Source organism: Schistocerca cancellata, chromosome 7 (genome assembly GCF_023864275.1).
Source record: "Schistocerca cancellata isolate TAMUIC-IGC-003103 chromosome 7, iqSchCanc2.1, whole genome shotgun sequence".
Lineage (NCBI taxonomy): Eukaryota > Metazoa > Arthropoda > Insecta > Orthoptera > Acrididae > Schistocerca > Schistocerca cancellata.
The window spans coordinates 538,031,731-538,054,008 of NC_064632.1; the positions used below are offsets into that span (position 1 = coordinate 538,031,731).

Consider the following 22,278-nt stretch of genomic DNA (forward strand, 5'->3'; position numbering starts at 1 on the left):
GTCCTGTTAGAGATGGCCAGCAGCCATCTGCTGCGACTGTGCAGGTGCACAATCACCATCGAAGAGTCTTGCGGATAATATATGAAGTCCATAACCACCACTTGTGCACTCACAAAGTTTTTTTTTTTCTAATTGTCCTTAGAACCAGCAATGCTGTTATCCAGTCCCTTGCTGAGTTATCAACACACGTGCAAACACTAACAGTCCCTGCTTCTCACATATTGTCCATATACTATGACCGACAGAAATGTGTGCAGTGAAATGAATGCTTACAAGTTACTTAATTTGATTAACTGGCGTCAATTACAATTATATAACATAAGAATACAATTACAAAGATACAAAATACATCATTAAAAACATAACAATACAGATAACATTTGTAGTAATAGGGGCTTTACAGAAGAATAGAAATAAACATATACATCATTGTTACAGGAATGATGACATGAGTACAAAAATAAAAGATCAGAATCACTTTTGAAACGTCAACTTCACACATGAGCATTAAAACAAAACAGAATAAATAAAGTCTAAGCATCTTCACAAAGAAAATAACAGAGTATTAGAAAAATTCTACAACATAGCTCTCATCAGCTAAACACATAAAGACAGGAAAAACACAAATACACAAGGGTACACAAACATATAGTGGGATAACACAAAAGGGAAAGGACAGGGTTTGTTTTACTGCAGTATTTTGCATGGAGATCTCCCTTCGTTCATTATTATTCCCAAAAAGTCCTATCTATACCTCCTTCCTGTATTCTATTCATATTTCTTTCAAAATAATTATTTCTGATTGTACAATACTCATTTGGGCCCAAATCTTTTTCATATAACTTCGCATTGCATTCTTTACCTATTCTCCATAGTCAGTTTCTTTTATAGTCTATCCCCTCTTAAGCTAACTTAAATCTACTGAGCTCAGGGATATATATACCAAGGGACGAGGCAATGCAGCATCACATAACAAATTAACACAAACAGCAATGACAAAAAATGCAAATTGGCAAAGCTAGCAGCATAAATTAGCAAAAGTCAAATTCAATAACACTATGCCTGGCAAACAGCAGCAACTTATACCTAAACATTACATAGCGCAAGCAGAAAAAATATTACACTAAAGACGATAATGCAGACAAGGGAAATGTATATTCACATCTTAATGTCTATGTAATTAAAGTGGTGCACCATAACAACTTATTGTAAAAAAATATTACCATGTACTTGAAAAGAAAATTATGTCTCCAGTTCCTGTTACTAGTCCCTTCTTATTGTTCTTTCCTTTCCAAGTGCTCCTTTTTTTTTTTAAAGAATGTGGATTACAAAATTATTATTTAATAGATCTGTTGACAGAAAGTGTTCACATTAGAAAATGCATTTTATTTTATAAAACTAATGCTGCAACACAGCTGGAAACCAGATATCAAATGAAATAAGCAATTACGCAAACCAAAGCATAAAAATATCATTCAATAGTCATGTGGCATTTCGTAAGTCAGTAGCACTCAACTCTCGGAGAAAGACACTTGTCATAATCAGGTGTGCAGATGTACGAATATTTCCCATCAATTCATAAGCATTTCAGTAATTAGCACAAAGTGCGAGTAATCATATGTTTTCAAGTAACGAGGGTGTCGCATTAGCGATGAAAGGCACACCCTAATGGCTTGTTCTCCAGGTGTTTGACACAGCTGTGTGCCCACAACGCATTACAAAAATCATATGTTTTCAAGTAACGAGCGTGTCGCATTAGCGATGAAAGGCACACCCTAATGGCTTGTTCTCCAGGTGTTTGACACAGCTGTGTGCCGACGACGCACGTGCAGGTGGTCACTTAACTTTCTTACGGAAATATTTACGACAGCAGTTTCCGCTACAGTGACAGTCTCATATAAAAATTTCACAGGTCGAGAATTTACGTTGCAAATGTGTAGAAACAAAATCCTATGAATATAACATTGTCCAAAAAAATTTTCGCCGCCATTGTGATACATTCACGCATTTACACGCACATTTCATAACTCTTAAAGTACGATTCTCGGTTTCCAACATCCTTTTTCACAAGTCAAGAGTCCTTAACTTCTTTCATTATTCATATACATATAAACACGTAATCACATTCCTCATATATGGTAGCATCATCTTATTGACATAAACATACCTCAACAGCATAACACACATCGTCGTCGTAAAAATAACATCATAACACCTCAGTCAAATCTCAAAATCGTCGTAGCTTTCTGCAATAATTTCAAAACCTAAAGAAAATTCTCTGCTCATGTCAATAGTGTCATCTACATCAAACATACTTTAAAATCATGCTGCCTTACCAAATACGTCATTCAAAGCTCTCATAGTATCACAATGGTACCAAAAAAATATGAACAGTTCACACAGTACAGACAAAATACAATTTCGTAAGTGTGAAGTTATCCAACTCTGTAATTGCGTAAACATGTGTCACTGACGTAATAAAGAAGTTTGTTTCTCTGTTAAATGATCAGATAGCTGTGTAATTTATGTGTTAGAGAAATATGGTACCGATGTGTTAAATTGTATAAGCAAATACCATATTAGCTAGGGCTCCTTGTGCTTGCCAAACACATGGTACACAAAGTAGGCGTGTACCCCCCTGAGGTTTATTGTAATTGTACCCTCAGGTATTACAGCTTACAGCAATGGAATGAAATGTATCACGAAAAACTTTCTTTGTAATTCAAAAATCTCTAAAAATAAATGTTTTAAGTACAAAATTAATCACTCAAATACATGTCCTGTAGCGCTAAATGTGCGTCTTGCTGTAAGATAATCTCTGGGAAGTGTCGTAGTTATTGTCCTCCGAAAGCTAAGTTCTGCCGAAGTCAATGTACTTACCTCATGATAAACAAAGTGAAATGCTTTGCGTATAGATATCATACTTATTACGCTTATTGCCGTGATGAAGAAAATACTGTGCTGTAACGTATTGTTGTGCTACAGAAAAGGCTGTTTCCTTGTAGCTATACCACAAAAGTCACCACTAAAACATGTTTTACTATACAGAAGAATTCAGAAAAACTGTGCAGATATCAAACAGCTACACCGCAAAAGCAACATTGTAAATTGTCGCTCATTAGTAGCGTCGTGATAAAATTGTGTAGCTGTCACATAAACTAACCATTGTCTCATCTGGTATCTCACAGAAAGTACTTTAAATCCGGAATGTATTTTCAAGTAAACCAAAATGGTGCATTAGAATCTCATTAGCAGTACTGGTAAATGTTCTAAGTATGTGAGCCTTATAGTCGTTACGTAATCATGCAACTAACAAGCAAGAATGTACACACACAATAACACTGTGTCGTCTGTTTGCAACAACAATGCAGTCGTAATTTCTGTTTAAATAAGTTCTCTTGGTTCTTGACTGGATATTTAACTTCAAACATTGTTGCATGGTAACAGTTTCTAAAGCTTACTAGTAACGTGTAGTGAAAAATTTTATGGCAAAGACAAAGTTAAAAAGCAGATTATCTTTCAATAAACGGTTTTACATGTGAAAAGTGCTGCAATCTTTTACCCTTTATAGCGCGCAGAATTTCAACTTCAAAGCAATTATCATGTTGTATACGTCGGTAAAGAATACAGGAATTTTTCTCGAGGTTAGCGTCTATGTTATTTTTCCCTGAGCCAGCGAGCGCACGCGGCTGCCTGCGGTGCGAGTCATTGTCTGTTTCTTTGTTGTCGCGCGTCGTTACTGGGATTAGGAGGCCTAACTTCCACAAATTCGCCTTGCCGAGAGGGCCCAGCTCTGTTTAAAGCTCGCCAGGTCTGATGGAATTCAGGTCTGTCGTTTTGTCGGTAGTTTACACAGTTTCTTTCCTGTCGGTCACGTGGTGGAGAATTTCTCCCTGAATCGTAACTGCACGCTGGACCGTTGCGTCTGAAGTTATTCTTTCTCCCGTGATAAAAATTGTTCTGGTTGATAAATTGTCTGTTTCTATGAGTGTCTCTGTCATAGTCATTACCGCGGAAAGGTGATCTTTCCCTGTAATTATGACTCTGCCAGTGGTTGTCATATGGGTGGTGTCTGTTTTGGTCACGATTTACGTTGTAAGAATAGGTTTGTCGTGGCCATTTATTGTTTCTGTCGTCACGGAATTGTGACGGATGTGACCTGTAGTGATTGTTTTCCTGTTTTCGCATCCTGCGACTGTCTGTGTCAATTTCCAGTTCTTGTAACAGTCCCTGAAAAGCTTCAATGTCGTCTTTGCAACGTCCTGCCAAAATAATATGCCATAAGTGTTCAGGTAATTTGATTAAGCAAATGCGGATGAGTTCTGAGGGGCTGTATGGGTTTGACAGGTATTGATTCTTGTGCAACATGTCTTCAAAATATTTCACAAGACTGGAAAATTCAGATTGTTCGAAGTGTTTCATCATCATGATGCCATGTTTTACACGGTCTTGTGTGGCTTGAGACCAATATGCTGAGAGGAAGGCATGGTAAAATTCTCCTTCACTGTGGCAATCGTGAATGACCGATCGTATTCTTACAGCTGGTTCATTCTCTAAGTAGCCACACATAAACTCTAACCTGTGCTCCAATGACCAGTTGGGAGGGAAACAATGAGAGAATTGATGGAGCCACGCTAGTGGATGAATGTCGTTGGCAGAATTCTTAAACGTTTTGAATTTACGTGTAGTAATGAACAGCTTATAATCAAAATCATCGTGTCGGCGAGTAGCATATTGGTCATTGTTACGTCGTGTCGGCAGTTCCATCTCTAAATTCGGTGTACCTTGCCAATTTCTTTCATAATTACCGAAATGCCCTGTGTTATTATTTTGTGGCTTTTCCGTATTTCTATGTCCCTCTTCCCGTATTGGGGCGCGAGTGTCCTCTGAAATACGTAATTCTTGTATTACCTGTGTCAGCTGTTCTTGTACTTCCCGGATTTCTCTTTGGTGTTGCGTATTAATTTGATTCAGATTTTGTTTCAGTTTCCTAATTTGTTCGCACTCTTCTGTGTCATTAAAGACTACCGGTTTTGTGTCATTTAGATTATCATCTACCTTCGTAGATAAGTTAGTGACCTGATCCGAAAGTTCGGCTACTTTCTTTGATAATGAACTAATTTCCTCCATGTGTCTTTCTGAACCAATTTTCAGAGTATCTACTGTGTCCTTTAAGTTTTCCTGAGTTTTTGCAAGTAGCGTAACCGAATCGGTAGATGCAACTGAGTCCATTTTAGCTTGCAAGGTCTCATGATTTTCATGAACAATAGTTTGCAGTTCTTTTATGGCTGCTTCGTGATTCTGTAATGCATTTTCATGCCGCGAAAAAATAGGCTGAAAATGCTCACAAATTTGTGTTTTTATGTCATTACAGACTTTTTGACATTTCGATTCAATGTTATGTAACTCAGTAGTTAGATCTTCACGTGTTTGTTCAAGTGTTGTGTCTAACTTCCGAAGATTTTGTTCCATTGTGTCCAACTGTTGCAGCTTTTGCTGTGTTTGTCTCTGATTTTGTTCCATTGTGTCTAACTTTTTAAGATTTTGTTCCACTGTGTCTAACTTTTTAAGATTTTGTTCCACTGTGTCTAACTTTTTAAGATTTTGTTCCACTGTGTCTAACTGTTGCTGTGTTTGTCTCTGGTAGTGTTCCATTGTGTCTAACTTTTGAAGCTTTTGTCCCATTTGTTGCATTAATTGTAATAACATTGCATTAGTGTCTGGAATCTGTTCCTCTACGCTTTTCGGCAGTGCATTTGCACTAGCAACATTCACATTTTGACAAGCAGAAAATGTATCTTGACTTATTTGAGAAAACGGTGAGGACGCAAAACCTGAATATACAGTATTTGCAATATTGTGTCCTATCATTTCGGATTCCTGAGGCGAGCTGTTGCCGACCGATCGATCGATAATGCTTCCCTGTTCACTACCTGTTTGACTGTCTACACCATTATTTGCCGCCCGCTCCATATCCCTATGCACAGATACCAAATTACTACTTCGAATGTCTGTTAATTCACTACCCAGTGGTGCTGATAAGCTACGCTCGTCGTCACTAATATTTCTCAATTTAGTTTGGAGCCTAGTGTTACGTTTTTCACACGCCATTATTGTCACAATATTTCACACGATAACACAGAAAAGCACAATTTGAATAGCAAAAATAAGAGAACACATTAACATAGCACTGAAAATAATATCTAGTTAATTGCAAGCGTAGCTGCGAAATACATGGTGCAAATCTATATGCATGCCACAACTGTTTTACTGTACAACAATGAAAGACTGCAACTACCAAGGAGATTCTCTCTACAATTACGCGCTAAAGCTACACTAAATACACAAACTACAAGAAAAAATCAGAAGATTCCAGTGAGGTATCCTAGGCTAAGGGTCGACATATGAAACGTCCCCTTAGAACAATTTATACAAGACTGTGCTTAACCTGGCACACAACAATTTTAGCGCAACGCAATCTGACTATCAAAAATCCCTGCAAAAGAATGGCCCTGAGTAACATTAAACTATACTTTCAGAAATCACTTACCTCAGAAAAATCTTCGTTGCTCGAACTACTGCAATACAGCGAGTGCCACTACTGCCAGCTAAATAAAAGATACAAACTACGGAAGGCACTAACTGCTGATAGTCTTAGCAAATGAAAGATTCTAATAGAGAACAAACAATGTATTTACCTCAAGATTCATAATATATACAGCAGTTCATGACATTTTTCAAAACTCCGCCATCTCTCTCCCCACATCCACCACTGCTGGCGGCTCACCTCCAACTGCCAACGCTACGCGCTGTTCACATCCAGCTATAGCAGTTCATGACAACAATGGCAGACAACAATGCAAACTAGCCACATACTGCACACAGCACAGCCAGTGATTTTCATATAGAGCGCTATGTAACTTTGCCATTAAGAAAATATAAACAGCCTACTTACAAGCATTTAGTTGGCGAATTATGTATGTCATTGAGACGTTACAAAGTCACACTGTCTCCGCATGCCAGAGATTATGTCGAAGTAACGATGTACAGGATGTTAGTGGTATACGTGCCTATATTTCATAGGTGACTGAGGACAGTGAACTGAACAACATTACATCAGTCTTTCCGTCATTCAAATTAATAATTATACCTATTAGGATCAGTACACTTTTAGGTCGGTTAGTTCCTCCAAGTGCATGAGACAAGAGCGAACCATTAATGCTAATTTTGTCTTGGGTGGCGTGTCAGATGTTGATGTGTGGGCACGATGAAGCGTCGAAGCAAACCGGGTTGGTCTACACCGCAGATGCAGTCCAATTAGTGGTGCAGTTACAAGCATCCAGAAAATATCAGGTAGAAATTTACGTGACTGTTTGACACAGTGAAAAACAACTAACACACTAAAGTGTGTACATATTACGGTACTACATATAAAAATGCATTAAATTTAGGAAAAAAAACAGAATATCTTGGACGATTAGAGATAGGATGTTCATATTCACAGGACATGTACATTAGTATGTTCTGCAGAAACGATTACCATTCCAGTCACCAGTGTTCTGTTGCCTGGTAGACACGGGGTTCGTCATGAGCCCAGAAAGTTGTTCCATACGACATGGCATCAACACTATAAGGCGCGAATGGCGCCCTGTGGTACAGCCATCCATGCTGAATTCACCTGCTTCCAAAATTCATCTGTGGTGGTCGGCATTGGGTCACAGCGCTTGAACCATCGTTTCACCATATGTCACACATTTTCGATAGGCGAAGTTGATCTGGAGGGCCAGCGCAAAAGCTGACATCCTTTAACATCAAGAAGGCACGTGTTCGAGCAGCAACATGTGGTCGTGCATTGTCTTGCTGAAAAATAGCGTCTATAGTGTTGTGCAGAAACGGTGTGGCTACTGATTGCAGGATGTCATTCACGTAGATCACAATGGTCACAGTACCCTCGACACGCACCAACCGTGATTTGTGGTTGTGACCAATAGCAACCCGCACCATAAGACCTCGAGTTAGCGCTGTATGTTTTGTGTGAATGCAGTCACTGTAATACAGCTCCCCCTGTCAACAGCGAACCGAAATGCGGTCATAGTTTTCAGACAAACGAACTTGGATTTGTCCGAAAACACCATCTGATGCCATCCCTGTCCCCAGTGACATCGTTCCATACACAACTGCCGTCAAGCATGTTTTTGCACATTCATCAAAGGTAGGCGGGGAAGTGGATGACGCGCGCAACCCGTACCGTAATAAACGGTGATGGACTGTCACTCCTGATAGTGTACGAAGTCTTACACTGTTCCACTGTTGCCCCAGAGCCAATGAGGACACAGATCTGTACTGCAGTGCCATTTAGATCAGGTGCCGATCTCCTCGCGGGGTGGTCTGGGCCTCGGGCAAGTACAGAAAGGGCAACAACCTCAAAGGGTGAGGGGCAAAGTCAGGACATGCGGGGACCATGCAGCAATCGGCATTGTAATTGTAAACTATCGAAGCTGCATTGGTAAAGTACCGGAACTTCAAACGCTGATAGAAACCACCGGAGCTGAAATCGTTATAGGTACGGAAAGCTGGCTGAAGCCAGAGATAAATTCTGCCGAAATTTTTACAAAGCACAGACGGTGTTTAGAAAGGATAGATTGCATGCAACCGGTGGTGGCGTGTTTGTCGCTGTTAGTAGTAGTTTATCCTGTAGTGAAGTAGAAGTGGATAGTTCCTGTGAATTATTATGGGTGGAGGTTACACTCAACAACCGATCTAGGTTGATAATTGGCTCCTTTTACCGACCTCCCGACTCAGCAGCATTAGTGGGAGAACAAGTGAGAGAAAATCTGGAATACATTCCACATAAATTTTCTCAGTATGTTATAGTCTTAGGTGGAGATTTCAATTTACCAGATATAGACTGGGACACTCAGATGTTTAGAACGGGTGGTAGGGACAGAGCATCGAGTGACATTATACTGAGTGCACTATCCTAAAATTACCTCGAGCAATTAAACAGAGAACCGACTCTTGGAGATAACATCTTGGACCTACTGATAACAAACAGACCCGAACTTTTGAACTCTGTAAGCGCACAACAGGGAATCAGTGATCATAAGGCCGTTTCAGCATCCCTGAATATGGAAGTAAATAGGAATAAAAAAAGGAGGAAGGTTTATCTGTTTAGCAAGAGTAATAGAAGGCAGATTTCAGACTACCTAACAGATCAAAACGAAAATTTCTGTTCTGACACTGACAATGTTGAGTGTTTACGGAAAAAGTTCAAGGCAATCGTAAAATGCGTTTTAGACAGGTACGTGCCGAGTAAAACTGTGAGGGACGGGAAAAACCCACAGTGGTACAACAACAAGGTTAGGAAACTACTGCGGAAGCAAAGAGAGCTTCACTCCAAGTTTAAACGCAGCCAAAACCTCTCAGACAAACAGAATCTAAACGATGTCAAAGTTAGCGTAAGGAGGGCTATGCGTGAAGCGTTCAGTGAATTCGAACGTAAAATTCTATGTACCGACTTGGTTCAAATGGCTCTGAGCACTATGGGATTAACTTCTGAGGTCATTAGTCCCCTAGAACTTAGAACTACTTAAACCTAAAAAACCTAAGGACATCACACACATCCATGCCCGAGGCAGGATTTGAACCTGCGACCGTAGCGGTCGCGCTGTTCCAAACTGTAGCGCCTAGAACCGCTCGGCCATTCTGGCCGGCTACGTACCGACTTGACAGAAAATCCGAGGAAGTTCTGCTCTTACGTTAAATCAGTAAGTGGCTCGAAACAGCATATCCAGACACAGCGGGATGATGATGGCATTGAAACAAAGGATGACACGCGTAAAGCTGAAATACTAAACACTTTTTTCCAAAGCTGTTTCACCGAGGAAGACCGCACTGCAGTTCCTTCTCTAAACCCTCGCACAAACGAAAAAAATGGCTGACATCGAAATAAGTGTCCAAGGAATAGAAAAGCACCTGAAATCACTCAACAGAGGAAAGTCTACTGGACCTGACGGGATACCAATTCGATTCTACACAGAGTACGCGAAAGAACTTGCCCCCCCTCCTAACAGCCGTGTACCGCAAGTCTCTAGAGGAACGGAAGGTTCCAAATGATTGGAAAAGAGCACAGATAGTCCCAGTCTTCAAGAAGGGTCGTCGAGCAGATGCGCAAAACTGTAGACCTATATCTCTGACGTCGATCTGTTGTAGGATTTTAGAACATGTTTTTTGTTCGCGTATCATGTCGTTTCTGGAAACCCAGAATCTACTTTGTAGCAATCAACATGGATTACGGAAACAGCGATCGTGTGAGACCCAACTCGATTTATTTATTCATGAGACCCAGAAAATATTAGATACAGGCTCCCAGGTAGATGCTATTTTCCTTGACTTCCGGAAGGCGTTCGATACAGTTACGCAGTGTGCCTGATAAACAAAGTAAGAGCCTACGGAATATCAGACCAGCTGTGTGGCTGGATTGAAGTGTTTTTAGCAAACAGAACACAGCATGCTGTTCTCAATGGAGAGACGTCTACAGACGTTAAAGTAACCTCTGGCATGCCACAGGGGAGTGTTATGGGACCATGGCTTTTCACAATATATATAAATGACCTACTAGATAGTGTCGGAAGTTCCATGTGGCTTTTCGCGGATGATGCTGTAGTATACAGTGAAGTTGCAGCATTAGAAAATTGTAGCGAAATGCAGGAACATCTGCAGCGGATAGGCACTTGGTGCAGAGAGTGTCAACTGACCCTTAACATAGACAAATGTAATGTATTGCGAATACATAAAAAGAAGGATCCTTTATTGTATGATTATATGATAGCGGAACAAACACTGGTAGCAGTTACTTCTGTAAAATATCTGGGAGTATGCGTGCGGAACAATTGGAAGTGGAACGATCATATAAAATTAATTGCTGGTAAGGCGGGTACCAGGTTGAGATTCATTGGGAGAATCGTTAAAAAATGTAGTCCATCAACAAAGGAGCTGGCTTACAAACCATTCGTTCGACCTATACTTGAGTATTGCTCATCAGTGTAGGATCCGCACCAGGTCGGGTTGGCGGAGGAGATAGAGAAGATCCAAAGAAGAGCGGCGCGTTTCGTCACAGGGTTATTTGGTAAGCGTGATAGCGTTACGGAAATGTTTAGCAAACTCAGGTGGCTGACTCTGCAAGTGAGGCGCTCTGCATTGCGGTGTAGCTTGCTGTCCAGGTTTCGAGAGGGTGCGTTTCTGGATGAGGTATCGAATATATTGCTTCCCCCTGCTCATACCTCCCGAGTAGATCACGAATGTAAAATTAGAGAGATTCGAGCGCGCACGGAGGCTTTACGGCAGTCGTTCTTCCCGCGATCCATACGCGACTGGAACAAGAAAGGGAGGTAATGACAGTGGCACGTAAAGTGCCCTCCGCCACATTCCGTTGTTTGTCTTGCGGACTGTAAATGTAGATGTAGATGAACCATTGGGCACACACCCGTCGCACTGCTGGAAGTCTTGGTCCTACACGAGCAGCAATTTCCCGAATGGATGCATCACATTCTCTCGTGCCAATAATGAAACCTCTTTCAAACTCACTAATTTGACGGTACGGTCTATGAGGCATCCTGCAAGTCTGCTCAAGTCACACTGATCCGCACAACGAGAGCCGCTGGCACATTTTAGTGGTGGGTGATATTTAGCGTCGCGATATCAATGTTGACGCTGAACCCGCGGGCTAACGTGGTCCAAATAATAATCATTTCTACAGGACGTACTAATGTAGATGTCCTATGGCTATGAGTGTCCTATCTCTAGCAGTTCAAGGTGCTCTGTTTTTTTTTTCTGAACATGAGTGTATCTGCACTTGTGCCCATTCCACCTGTATTTGGATGATCATTAGGAGCAGTGTTGATTGCGCTAGATGGTAGATAATCCAGTCTATTTATCTATAGCCTCTCGGCATTAAATTCGGTACTGCTTTGACTCAATATTGCTTCACTCTTTGCCGTGCTTCCCACCATTGACTTATCATCGATTCAGGTAACAATACGCTAAAGGGTTCGTGGCCGTGACTCGATAAATTTGTCTCCGGTTACGACACAAAAGTGATGCTCTCTATCAATAGTCACCTCCTCGTAGGTGGTGGGCAAAATAAAAGTGGCTCGGAAAATATTTGATGCACCTTAAGATAGACAACCCAAGGTACATCATCCACACCCATCACGGTGTAAGTTGGGTTTCCTATCTAAAAGATGCATGAATGTTTTCTGTGCTAGGTTCATTTTGCACACTAACAAGGAATATTCCCAGACCCTTTGGATATCAGAGATGTTGGGTTTGTTTGCACGACACAACATTAAATGAGACCAAACTTGTTAAATGCCAGAATAAATTTCTGCGTTCTACCTCCAGTATTCAGATGAGAAGCAACAAAGTTTGGCGTATTCGTCACAGTTATCGCACCAATATCCTCAAATTTCCTGTCGTACACTCTTAATATTATGTCAAACCCTTATATGTTATTTGACTTTTTTTTAACCTTTAACCCCTACCTCACACGTATCACACATGAGTCACAGTCTGAGGTATCATCTATATTCGCTCTGCAATCAGATAGAACTGAAATACGTAGAAGTGTCTCACGACATTAAAGAGTAAAGAGGTTTATGGCATACTTTGAACTTTTCGAAAGAAAATAACTTCTTTAACACAAGTTTAGATAATTTTTGAGAGGGGGGTGGGGCTGCTAGTAGTTCATGTTTATGTATTACGGGGTGAGAACATAGCTCCATAACTTTTAATTGGAGTGAGTTGTATTGGATGAGAGACTTTTCGAGGGGGAGAGTTTCTGAAACGAAGAAGTGTGTAATTATAGAGAAGAAGGGCTCAAACTGAGCTGGGAGAAGAAGACAAGTGGAGACAAAAAAAGAAGAGTGCTTCCCTTAAAGGACTGATGCTCACGTGGGGTGGTGGCCAGTTACTTGACTCATAAGCATTAAGTGTATGAAAAAAAGATGTTCCAGGCCAGCGAATCAGACCAGTGGATCATCATTGGAAATCTTATATGATTCTTTCAAATCTGTGTGGTGATTTAATACCCATCTTTCGTCTAATCGTTACAACGTGTTCTAATGTCATGCGTGTGTGTTAACACAGTCGCCTGCGTTGAAGATATGAGATACTTGTCACAGAAAATTTTAGAATTACATACGGGTAGGACAGTGACGCAGTCTGATAACAAACTGCAAATTTCACTAGAGAACGAGCCACTTTATAGAACCTTGAAGGAGGTAAATAATATGTAGCTTAGTTCTGTTTTGTTAGTTCATTTCCGGCCAGAGAGGCACATTCCATGCTCATTCCATAACAGCGCGACTACCAATATGTCATGATTAGAAATTTATTACGACAGATTGTTACAGAGAATAGTAAGTTTCTTTTATATGATAAGAGATGATTAAAAACTGTGTCTCTTATAACCTTGTTATTATTAAAAGTATGTACTGAACACAATTGTAAGGGACAGACATCGTCTCTGATTTCAGTGTGAGACACTTTTGTAGTCTATGACTGCGGTTAAAATTGATTGCTACTTACACTTGTCACTAAACATTGTTGGGGGACGATTGCAGATAATGAAATAAGCTTACGTGGGAGCACTATGTGCAACCTGCAAATTGGCGGTAGTGTACAAATCTAGTGCGCTGTAAATCCAGAAAAACGGAAACTCTTTGAATCACTACACAAAGAACTGTCGGAGTGAAACTCCTGCCGTCTGTCGTGTTTACATTTAATCTCCGTTCTCTTTCAAAAAATAAATGCCATTCTCATCAGCGGACGGGATTTAAATCTCACGGTTCAATGTAGCCTCAGTAAACCATCAAGCGTATCAGTGTTACGATATGCGTGCATATGTGTGTGTGTGTGTGTGTGTGTGTGTGTGTGTGTGTGTGTGTGTGTGTGTGAGTGCGAGTGTATGTGCAAGTTCATTAGGTGGGAGAGGAGTTGTGGTAAAGTAGTGACAGACGACCTATAGCCCTGGCTTCAATTCCACCTTCACCTGTCGCGTCGATTCAAAGCTTGACAAGATCTGACGCACATCCCACTAGGTTAGAGTAGTGCGTTACGCTCCCAGCAATCCATAGCTGTAGTTTATTAACTACATTTGGATTATAGAAGCCAAGTCTTTGTCTGTCGTACATCATAGCCATCGTTCAACTGAGTGAACTATTTTCTCCTAGAAACAGCGAAGTCGTGTGTAGTGAACGTGGTAAGCTGATGGTCCAAATGCTGTCTTTTTCCTAAGAAAACAAGTCGTATTTCTGATCTTTGAACTGGGTGCTTAATGGCTTTACGGTGTATGTGTGTCTGTTCGTGTATCAAAATCGGTAAAGTAACGTAAGTACACAAAGGGAGGAGATAGTGTTCGATCACTGATGCTGTTTTCCCTATAAGTAAACTTACTGAAAAACTGCAAATTTTATTATTAAGTAACTTCCTGGCAGATTAAAACTGTGTGCCCGACCGAGACTCGAACTCGCGACCTTTGCCTTTCGCGGGCAAGTGCTCTATCAACTGAGCTACCGAAGCACGACTCACGCCCGGTACTCACAGCTTTACTTCTGCCAGTACCTCGTCTCCTACCTTCCAAACTTTACAGAAGCTCTCCTGCGAACCTTGCAGAACTAGCACTCCTGAAAGAAAGGATATTGCGGAGACATGGCTTAGCCACAGCCTGGGGGATGTTTCCAGAATGAGATTTTCACTCTGCAGCGGAGTGTGCGCTGATTTGAAACTTCCTGGCAGATTAAAACTGTGTGCCCGACCGAGACTCGAACTCGGGACCTTTGCCTTTCGCGGGCAAGTGCTCTATCAACTGAGCTACCGAAGCACGACTCACGCCCGGTACTCACAGCTTTACTTCTGCCAGTACCTCGTCTCCTACCTTCCAAACTTTACAGAAGCTCTCCTGCGAACCTTGCAGAACTAGCACTCCTGAAAGAAAGGATATTGCGGAGACATGGCTTAGCCACAGCCTGGGGGATGTTTCCAGAATGAGATTTTCACTCTACAGCGGAGTGTGCGCTGATATGAAACTTCCTGGCAGGAGAGCTTCTGTAAAATTTGGAAGGTAGGAGACGAGGTACTGGCAGAGGTAAAGCTGTGAGTACCGGGCGTGAGTCGTGCTTCGGTAGCTCAGTTGATAGAGCACTTGCCCACGAAAGGCGAAGGTCCCGAGTTCGAGTCTCGGTCGGGCACACAGTTTTAATCTGCCAGGAAGTTTCATATCAGCGCACACTCCGCTGCAGAGTGAAAATCTCATTCTTATTATTAAGTGTTAAGAAGTACTGAGGATATTCCTTACATCCGATGTAATCCAGAGCATGTAAAAGAGCATTTACTTTGTATGGCATCTAGGACAGGCACAGTCTCAACAAATAAAGGAACGAGACATGTACGTACTTCATTTCATTAATATGTACAGTGACAGTGCTGTTAGCATGTGGAGTTTTGAGACAAATAATGGGGTACAGCACAAATATATGCCGGTATTAGAACCACTACTTATGCTTGCATTCTAGAAAAGATTATGAGCTAAAATAGTTGTCACAGATTGAATTAACCATGTCTATAATTTCGGTTTATAAATTAAACCATGTCTTTTATTGGTAAACTTCCAACTGCGACTAAGATTATTAACAATGCAGTGAGAGAACAAGCGAAATGCTTAAATTTTTCAGCTGTGTTATAAAATACTATTACGGTAAGGACGTACGAAATAAGTAACTAGGTTCTGCAAAATTGGCGGAATAATCCACAGATATCTGAAAGAATAATCCCGCAAACGCTCTTATAGTTTCGTGAACGTTGCTCTAGCAGCAAAATTATAGATGTGAATCACGAGTGAGAAACAAAAGCAGGACATGCATATTTTAAAATGGCTTCAGGAAGAAGATCCCACTTTGTTGCCCCGTACATCTTCTTATATCAAAGTTCCGACATGAAACGACGGAAAGGTGGCTGAAAAGAAAAACAAGAAGAAGAAGAAAAGAAGGAATGGAATAACAGTTTACAGTGCTATGTTCCATCTACCGAAATGGTCATTACTTGCAGAGTAGAAACGGGATGGGTCTCTCTGGAGTGAGGAGAATGAAGTGTAGTTCTTAGCTTCATAACGGGCTGAAAGTTGACCGGAAAACTGCCTTCTGTTTCATAATTCATAATTCATACGATGGTGTGATTATGCCAAATGCACGAAAGGACTTCACTCATACAGACAACGGCTGTGGAAGACAACATTATTTTATTCACTTGGTTCCGTTACTAGTGAGTGTGGCGATGTAGTGTATGGTCTTACAAGATCTGCAGTGAATGAATGATGATCTGTTGATCCACATGATAGAAACTCGTTTTTAAACTAAGAACAGATCTATTTTCGGAGAAATAAACGGGACATGGTGACGCACTGACAACAGAATTACCAATACTCTCTTAGCTATAAGAGCGAATGCTTTTTTTTTCACGTCATATGAAACAATTTCAGTTAGAGACAAATGAGGAGCTTCGTTTCATATAGAAATTTTACAGGAAGCGAAAAAATATATTGCCTTCCTCATCAAAGAAAATACTTCAAAAGTCTCGACGGGAGGACGTAGATACTTGAATTATGTTCCAGAATCAGTCACTACTGAAATCATTTCCCAACGCGTGAAGGTGAATTTTAATTTTTAAGTTGCATTCCATACTTTGGAAACAATACCATGAACAAAATACGTTTTGTTCCAATCATGTTGCCACATAACATGGTATGAAACGTTAGTTTTAGTTTTTAATTGATTTTATTGTTGAACACAGAGTATGACGTAAAACCGTTAAGTTATTAACATGCTATTGACGGTAGACAGTCCTTCTTTCTCGTGCAAGAGAAGTTTCAGTTGCCAGTCTCTTATAGTTCTACGACAATAAGCTACTCAGCTGTTTACTGCAGAATAATACTGACGACTCAAAAGCAGCATGACAATTCAACACATTGATAGCAGTAGCACTCCGTCTTCAGGCCACAAGTGGCACATCGGGACCATCCGAACACCGTATCATCCTCAGATCAGAATGCGGATAGGAGGGGCTTGTGGTCATCGCACCGCTCTCCCGGTAGTTATGATTGTTTTCTTTGATCGGAGCCGCTACTATTCGGTCGAGTAGCCCCTGAATTGGCATCACGAGGCTGAGTGCACCCCGAAAAATGGAAACAGCGCATGGCTACCCGGATGGTCACCCATCCAAGTGCCAGCCACGCCCGTCAGCACTTAACTTCGATGACCTGACGGGAACCGGTGTATCCACTGCGGCAAGGCCGTTGCCTTGGTAGCAGTAAGCCCTATTATAAACAACAATTTAACCAATCTCATACGACACAACAGAATTTCGACTGGGCTGGATGCTTTGCAATTCTACATGGTTTCGGAGGTGAAGCTTTCGTCATACAACTGAGTCTGCAGTCGTGGTCCATTCTTTTCGGTACGCTGTAAACTTTGTTTCTTGCTTTCGCTAGGTACGATACTTTGATGTTTCCACACTTGAATCTGCGTTATTTGTTATTACAAGGTGGCTGAAAATTAGTTAAATGTTGATCTTGTTTACAGTACCAAAAGCGAAGTGCGTCTTCTTCCGTAATAACTACAGATAGTAATCTCTAAGGCTCAATCAAAGTATAATGACTTGCATTTATGTAATCTTTCCCACACGAATAACACATCAATTCATTGACATTTCGAATCTAACTGAAAATGATCATTCGTAAAGAACATCACGTATTATTACTTTCTTAGTTTCATTTTCAAACTGTCTTTTAGTATGAGCAACTCTAATTCTCGTTCTACTTTCTTTTGATCGTTTTGAAACGGGTAAATAGCTCCCCCCCCCCCCCCTCTTGATGATCGAATGAGCACAGTCATTCAATCAACATTACAGTTTGTAGGACTATAAGATAAAAATAGTGGGAATAGCCAACAAAAGAGTGGGCTAATAACGCAGATGGGAAATTGTCTTGAACGTAATACGTTTAGAACCGTTGGGTGCGCTGTATATAATAGCATTTGATCCAATTCATATTATGGGAATGAAAACGAAATGACCCGACCTGACCCAATAGCGTAGAAGAGCATACCACAATTGGAGTGAAAACGCATACCAAACTGTCAGTTTAATACTCGTAAGTCATGGTGGCAAAATGATAACACGAGTCCTTTACAGAAGAATGAAAAAACTGGTATAACCCGACATCGGGAAAGATCAGTTTGGATTCCGGAGAAATGTAGGAACACTACAGGCAATACTGACTACACCTTCTCATAGAAGATAGGTTAAAGAAAGGCGAATCTACCATTTGTGGATGTAGAGGAAGCTTTTGACAACGTTGGCTGGAATACTCTCTTCGAAGTACTTATGATAGCAGGGGTTAAATATATGTTGGGAAAGGCTATTTATAACTTGTACAGAAACCTGATAGCAGTTGTAAGAGTCGAGGGGCATTAAAGGGAAGCAGTAATTGAGAAGTGAGTGAGACAGAGTTATAGCCCATCAGCGATATTATTTAATGTGTACATTGAGCAAGCAAGAAAGGAAACAAATGAAAATTTGTTGTAGAAATAAAGATCCTAGAATAAGAATTAAAAACTTTGAGGTTGGCCGATGACATTGTAATTCTACAAGAGGCAGAAAAGGACTTGGGAGAGCAGTTGAACGGAATGGACAGTGTCTTGAAAGGAGAAGGTGAACATCAACAAAGGCAAACCGAGAATAATGTAATGTAGTCGAATTAGATCAGCTGATGCTCTGGCACTACATTAGGAAATGAGACACTTAATGTACTAGAAGCGTTTTGCTACTTGGGCAGCAAAATAACTGATGGCGGCTGGGAAAAGCGTTACTGAAAAAGAGCACTTTGTTAACATCAGGTATAGATTTAAGTGTCAGGAAGTCTTTTCTGAAAGTGTTACTATGGAGTGTAGCCGTGCATGGAAGAGAAACGTAGACGACAAACGGTTTGGATGGTTCAAATGGCTCTGAGCACTATGGGACTTAACGTCTGAGGTCATCAGTCCCCTAAAACTTAGACCTACTTAAACCTAACCAACCTAAGAACTTCACACACATCCTTGCCCGAGGCAGGATTCGAACCTGCGACCGTAGCGGTCTCGCGGTTCCAGACTGAAGCGCCTAGAACCGCTCGGCCACACCGACCGGCATATGGTTTGGACAAAAGAGAATAGCAGCCGTTGAAGTGTGGTGCTAGAGAAGAATGCTGAAGATAAGATGGGTAGATCACCTAATTAATGAAGAGTTACGGAATATAGCTGGGGAGAAAAGAAATTTGTGGCACAACCTGACTAGAAGAAGGGATTGTTTGGTAGGGCACATTCTGGGCATCAAGCGATCACCAATCTACTACTGGAGAGAAGCGTGGGTGGGGGGGGGGGGGGGGAGTGGTTAAAATGGTAGAGGAAGGCCAAGAAATGAATACAGTAAGCAGGATGATATAGGTTGCAGTAGTTATTTGGAGAAGAAGGCGCTAGCACAGGATAGAGTAGCATGGGAGAGTTGCATCAAACCTGTCGTTCTACTGAAGGCCACAGCAACAAAGACAATTCGACATAGCACCGTCACAAGACATCTTGGACGAAAAAATCTTGCGGTAAAAAAAAAAAAAAAAAAAAAAAAGGAGGACCCGGAACGTCCGTATTAGTAATGTTATCAGTGGGATGGACTGCAACAAGTACATCCAAATGGTAATTGTGGTGTCACCGCCAGACACCACACTTGCTAGGTGGTAGCTTTAAATCGGCCGCGGTCCATTAGTACATGTCGGACCCGCGTGTCGCCACTGTCAGTAATTACAGACCGAGCGCCACCACACGGCAGGTCTTGAGAGACTGACTAGCACTCGCCCCAGTTGTACGACAACTTTGCTAGCGACTACACTGACGAAGCCTTTCTCTCATTTGCCGAGAGACAGTTAGAACAGCCTTCAGCTAAGTCCATGGCTACGACCTAGCAAGGCGCCATTAGCCTTGCAGTGCTTGTATTTAAAGAGTCTCATTTGTATCGTCAAGAGCGATGTACCACAATGATGGATTAAAGATAAGTATTACCGCAGCTACGTACTTTTCTTTATAGCATTCATAACGTATCCTGTTTCAGACCTCACGCCAGCCGGCGTGTGTAACGCGTTCATTTCGGCTACTTCCGAGTGGCGTGGCTGTCTTGCTACGCCACAACAGTAATGACGGCGAGAGTGGCAAAGACGGCTACATCAAAAAGACGATGCTTCTAGTGTCTGATAATCGGCAGAGTGCCTCTTAGTACCAACGTATCCATCCACCATGAATGTCGACCGCGCTATTAGTTCAAATGGCTCTGAGCACTATGGGACTTAACGACTGAGGTCATCAGTCCCCTAGAACTTAGACCTACTTAAACCTAACTAACCTAAGGACATCACACTCATCCACGTCCGAGGCAGGATTCGAACCTGCGACCGTAGCGGTCGCGCGGTTCCAGACTGAAGTGCCTAGAACCGCTCGGCTACAACGGCTGGCTACGCTATTAGTCGGTACAATCATGACTCAACCGGTGAATGGGCAGTATATGAAAAGCGTTCGCCAGCGTGCAGTGTACGCCTCATGTTGCGGGAGGTGTATGAGGTGTGGCTATAAAAAAACCGGACTAGTACTGGTGAAACAATAAAACGAATGCAATAAGGCTGAAAGTCGCGTGGCCTGTCACGTGACTCTCGCTCCGCCTACTGCTCGAGTTTCATCTGCCTCCTGCACTCAGTCTGCCCGTGGCGTCTGTTTTAAGTAGTTGACGTTTTGTCTGTGCGTCGGCAAATGTTGAGTGTACAGAAAGAACAGCGTGTTAACATCAAATTTCGTTTCAAACTAGGAAAATCTGCAAGTGAAACGTTTGTAATGTTACAACAAGTGTGCGGCGATGATTGTTTATCGCGAACACAAGTGTTTGAGTGGTTTAAACGATTTAAAGATGGCCGCGAAGACACCAGTGATGACACTCGCACACTTTGTTCATGTTGAAACTTTCATGAAGAATCAGCCTAACACTTTCCTTGTCAACTCCTGTTAACTGAGACACTGCTCTGATTGTTAAACGGCGATCTTGTCGAACAAGTTTACCGATTTTTTCAATGTTTGCATCTGTTTTTGCTGACAATGGTCTGCCAGTGAGAGTGTCATCACTGGTGCCTTCGCGGCCATCTTTAAATCGTTTAAACCACTCAAACACTTGTGTTCGCGATAAACAATCATCGCCGTACACTTGTTGTAACATTACAAACGTTTCACTTGCAGATTTTCCTAGTTTGAAACGAAATTTGATGTTAACACGCTGTTCTTTCTGTACACTCAACATTTTCCGACGCACAGACAAAACATCAACTACTTAAAATAGACGCCACGGGCAGACTGAGTGCAGGAGGCAGATGAAACTCGAGCAGTAGGCGGAGCGAGAGTCACGTGACAGGCCACGCGACTTTCAGCCTTATTGCATTCGTTTTATTGTTTCACCAGTACTAGTCCGGTTTTTTTCTAGCCACACCTCGTATACACATGTCATCCTCATACTGCACATTAGAGTGGCGAAAAGCGAAAACGCGAGTTAATCGTAAATACCGGCAGACCCTTACATATCAGCCACTGAACATGGGAATTTCAGACCTAATACAGCAACGACCACCTGTCTCTATTGCTGCGCCTTTTGGACGCGCCCTTTCGCCTCTGACCCGCCTTGCCGCGCTGCCAGTGAAAGAGCACCGATGGACGGCGACAAGTGAAGTGGGCGTGTCCAGCCTCACCTGCGAACCGCTAACACGGCCGGCCTGAGACCAGGCGCGTTGTGCAGCCTGCGGTTTCCCTTTTATTTTGCCTCTGCCACCTCCCTCGAAAGCCGGACGCGTGCGCGGCGCGATCTATTGTGCGCGCACACAAAGGCGGGGCGGCCACGCTAGCCGCACCGCACCGCACAATACATTACGCGCCGCTATCAGCCTTGTACGACCGCTCGCTGCCGGAAACAACACAATCGCAGCTCGCGCCCTCGTCCGCTGTCCGTCACCACGCTTGAAGGACGGCAGCCCCGCAGCGCGGATTTGTCTGAAGTGTTGCCGGGGAGGTTGCAGCCGCTATCTGTCCCCACGTACGACTAGTTCTGTGATTCCTGGGTATCGATGTTGCTTGTAAACCAGAGAAAAATCGACGTAGATCTCCCTCATGA

General features: G+C 42.0%; 1 long non-coding RNA gene and 1 pseudogene across 1 annotated transcript in view; both read right to left on the reverse strand.

Annotated features, from left to right (window-relative positions):
- Positions 1-22,278, reverse strand: part of LOC126092218 (uncharacterized) — a 763,777-nt gene that overhangs the window by 158,919 nt on the left and 582,580 nt on the right. The gene's annotated exons all lie outside the window — the stretch shown is intronic.
- Positions 17,235-17,352, reverse strand: LOC126093753 (5S ribosomal RNA; annotated as a pseudogene).